Source organism: Miscanthus floridulus, chromosome 8, assembly GCF_019320115.1.
Source record: "Miscanthus floridulus cultivar M001 chromosome 8, ASM1932011v1, whole genome shotgun sequence".
Lineage (NCBI taxonomy): Eukaryota > Viridiplantae > Streptophyta > Magnoliopsida > Poales > Poaceae > Miscanthus > Miscanthus floridulus.
Genome location: NC_089587.1, coordinates 23096934 through 23101096, shown reverse-complemented (window position 1 = coordinate 23101096; position 4163 = coordinate 23096934). Strand labels below are relative to the sequence as shown.

General features: G+C 40.5%; 1 pseudogene; it reads left to right on the top strand.

Moving 5' to 3' along the window:
* Positions 1-2270: 2270 nt before the first annotated feature.
* LOC136475969 (uncharacterized) lies at positions 2271-3157 on the top strand (annotated as a pseudogene).
* The last annotated feature ends 1006 nt before the right edge of the window (positions 3158-4163 follow it).

Sequence of the window (4163 nt, the reverse complement as noted above, 5' to 3'; positions counted from 1 at the left end):
AACAGTTCTATTTTGCCGGACAGTATGTATGGCACAAATGATGTTGCTACATTCCACAAAATTATGCCCTCTTGCACTGCATCAGTCTGTATGTATGTAACTACATACCCATAAGGAATTTCAAAGCCAACAGTTCTAAGTAATCCTCTGGGCATATTCGTTGGTGCGAAAAAAGAGAGCTAGAAATAGTTCCATAAGCGCACCAGCAAATGGATAAAAATCCAGGACAAACATCGCCAAGTTAAACTAGTTTGACCTACATAAATCCATAATTGCATTCTTTTGTGGATGGAGGGACTAATGAAGCATCAAATTAAAGTTACCAGCTTCAAATTTCGTACTACTATGTTATACAACAACTGTTGATTGCCATCTAGCATGCAGACAAGTCCTTTTGCTCATATTCAAAATTTGCTCGGGCAATAATAAGGTAGATTAAACTTGGAAGTATTACCAGCAGAGGTGGTCCAGCCAATGGAGTCGCATTGGTTCACCAGCACAAACTAAAAATTGACCACCTTGCACCATCTGTTTCTGGACAAGTTCTCTCCGTTCAAACTAAAAATGTTGTACCCGTTTTACAAAGGAAACTATGGTTGGATAGACAAACCACTTTCCAGAATTTTCTCTGCTGGCTTGGGGTCACCAACTAGATAAAACAGAGGGCTTCCACATTGATGCTACTGTGACTTAAGCAAAACAAGTTTCTCACTTATGAAACTATGTGATTTTTAGAATTCGCTTATATGGGTAGCATATGAAACTCATTTTTCAATTTTCTTTTTGCTTCACTCTCACTATCAACCGGCATAGTTCGATCTCGGGTATAAACATGCAAGTATAATTTTATAGCCAGGGTTGTCAAGAAATTTCACATGTAGAGAGAGAGAGAGGGGGGGGGGGGGGGGGGGGGGGGTATATTACCTGCTCGCAGTAGTAGTGGGCACACTCTTCTCCCTTGTCACCTGCAGATACTTCACTCTCCCAGACAACCTCAGTACCTGGAAAAGATTATAAGCAAATTTCAACAGAACTAGAATCATGCAGCCAAATCAGAAAACAGATGAGGTAGCAAGCAAAGGGATAACCAGATAAGTGATATAGAGAACACAATGTTAGATGATCTCCGCCAATTGGGCCCTTGGATCCGTACCCTGATCGGGGGTGCCCAACCGTTCTATGGTTGGTGGGCCTCCGTCGCACAGTGCCATAAAAAGGGAGGTGGGGGCCGGGGCACAAGGCACGAGGTTCACCTGAACCGCCAGACGCCCACCTACAGTCTCTAAACCCTAGCCGATCTAGAGAGGGGCTTTGCCAGCGACGGAAAGCTCCGCCACCGGCCACCGCTGCCTCTACACCGCCACCACCACGACAGCGCCTTCACCGCTGGGCTTTACCGCGCCACTGTCAAGCAACCCTATGACCAGCTCGTCTTCTACGAAGGCGGCCAATGGTTTGCACCTCCTCTCTCTCTCTCTCTCTCTCTCTCTCTCTCTCTCTCTCTCTCTCTCTCTCTCTCTCTCTCTATATGTTAATCTCGTACCAGTACATGTCATAGGACTCACTATTTATTCTAAATATAAGTACACATGCTAGATCTATGGCTAGTTGATCCTGTAATAATCTATCAATAGTATCAGAGCCTAACTAGGCGTAGATCTAGCTTATCAGGGTAGAAAACAGAGTAACAACAATTAGAAGTAGGTGAGAGGTCCGATTCGCTTTCCTGGCCCAGGCCCAGGCCCAGGTTGCGGCCTGGGAGGGAGCTACGGGCACACGTGCAAGGCAGGCTAGGCCGTTTTGCTGCTTGGGCCGAGTAAACAGTGATGCTTTGAGCCCTTTTTCATTTTCTAAATTCTAGAGAATTTATTCTTTTTCTGGTATTTGATTAATGGCTCAAATAAAATTAGTGAAGAGAATTTTTCTGTGGGTAAAATTCATCAATTAAGTATGAGTTTTCCACTGCAATGATCAGTTTATCCTTTGATTAATTTTTGAACCAACGTGAAAATTTTAATTGGAGGAGTAGTCATATTTGCTTAAGTTAAATTATCGTATTGTTATTTTCTGACCAACGTTGATGATAACAATATTATAATGTTTATTCATAAATTTTCCATGCATTAATTCTATTTCTGTCCAATGGTGATGTAGAATTAGTATATAAGAATGTTGTATGTTTTAATTTTGACCAACGTTAAATTAAAGCATGCAATTATGATGTCATATTTTCTCACTATCTCTGGTGGTATTTTTCAGGACTCAACCCAATGGCTTTTATCTCGCACATACCGCCTCTTGAAGGGGGCAACTACAGGGTATGGCGAGAGAAGTATGAACTAGCACTTGTGCTGTCTGAAAATGACCTAGCGCTTACCTCCCCATGTCCGACTGAGCCAGTAGACCCGGTAAGGGAAGATAATGAGACTGATGTTGTTTTCACTGCTCAGCAGCGAGATCATGCAGAAGTGCGGATGAAGTACGATCTCGAACGTAAGAAATAGGACATTTCAAACCACAAGTGCTTGATGGTGGCTAAGTCCACAATTTGAGATGCAATAAGAGGGCTATCCCAGATTATGATACCGCCATAGAGTATCTTAAGAAAGTGGAGAGTCAGTTCAGTGGCTCTTCAAAGGCTTATGCCAGTACCTTGATAAAGAAATTATTCAATGAGAAATACTCTGGTGGAGGTATAAGAGAACACATATTGAAGATGAGCAACACAGCATTCAAACTCAAGCCAACGGATTTGGGGCTCAAAGATGAGTTCCTGATTCATTTGGTTTTTGCTTCCTTGCCAAAAGAGTATGAAACTTTTGTTATTAACTATAATATGCAGCTCGATAAGTGGGACATTGAGAAACTTATTGCAATGTGTGTGCAAGAGGAGGAGAGGCTTAAAAGCTCATAGGGTGACTCTTTAAACCTTGTGAAGAACAATAAAAGGAAGAATTTTAATGCCCAACCTCATAGGAAAGCCCCTCAGATTGATCACCAGCAGAAGAACAACAATGTACAAGTTGACAAGGATCAATGCAAATAGTGCAAGAAGCGTGGACATTACCAGAAGGACTGTCCAGAGTTTCTGAAGAACCTTTTGAAGAAAGGGATTCCATATGAGGAGGACCCTGCAAAGAGGATAAAGAAGAATTAAAGTAGCAAATGGAGTTGAAGCTGAAGCTATTGGAGATCTCTCTTTAGAATTAGTTGATGGTTTTGTACTTAAGCTTTCAAATGTTCTATATGTACCCTCTTTGCGAAGAAACTTAATAAGTGTTTCACGTTCAGATGACGATGGATATGATTGCCATTTTGGTAATGGCAAATGTCAGATTGTTTATAATAATAAATGTGTTGGTCTTGCCTTCCGATAAGACAAGCTTTATTTATTATCACTTTCTGAGAATGTGAATGATGTCAGTACTAAGAATTAGAATATCTCTTTGTCTATGAATGCAAGTAATAAGCGGAAGAGAGTTCATGTTGTATCATCGAAATTATGGCACTGTCGTTTAGGCCATATTTCGAAGGGAAGAATAGAGCAATTGATTAAGAAATCAATTCTTCCGCTTTTAGAATTTTTAGATTTAGAGCAATACATTGATTGCATAAAAGGAAAGTACGTTAAGAAAATAAAGAAAGATGTCAAACGAAGCGTAGGAATTTTAAAAATAGTTCACACAGACATCTGTGGTCCTTTTCCTATGAACAGTGTAGATGATTATGATTCATTTATAACATTCACAGATGACTATTCTCGTTTTGGCTATATTTATCTAATTAAGAAAAGATTGGAAGCATTGGATAAATTTAAGATATTTAAGGCTGAAGTAGAAAATTAGCACAACTTAAAGATTAAGGTAATAATGTCCGACCATGGGCGAGAGTACTACGGTCGACACACCCCATATGGCCAAGTTTCTGGACCCTTTACAAGGTTCTTACAGGAAAATGACATAGTAACCTAGTATTCTACACCAGGCGAGCCTCAGCAGAATAAAGTAGCTGAAAGATGCAATCGTACCTTAATGGATATGGTGAGAAACATGATAAGTTACTCTACCCTATCGATAAGTTTATGGATGGAGGCATTAAAAACGGCCATTCATATTCTTAATCGAGTGCCAAGCAAGTCGGTGCCCAAAACGTCGTATGAGTTG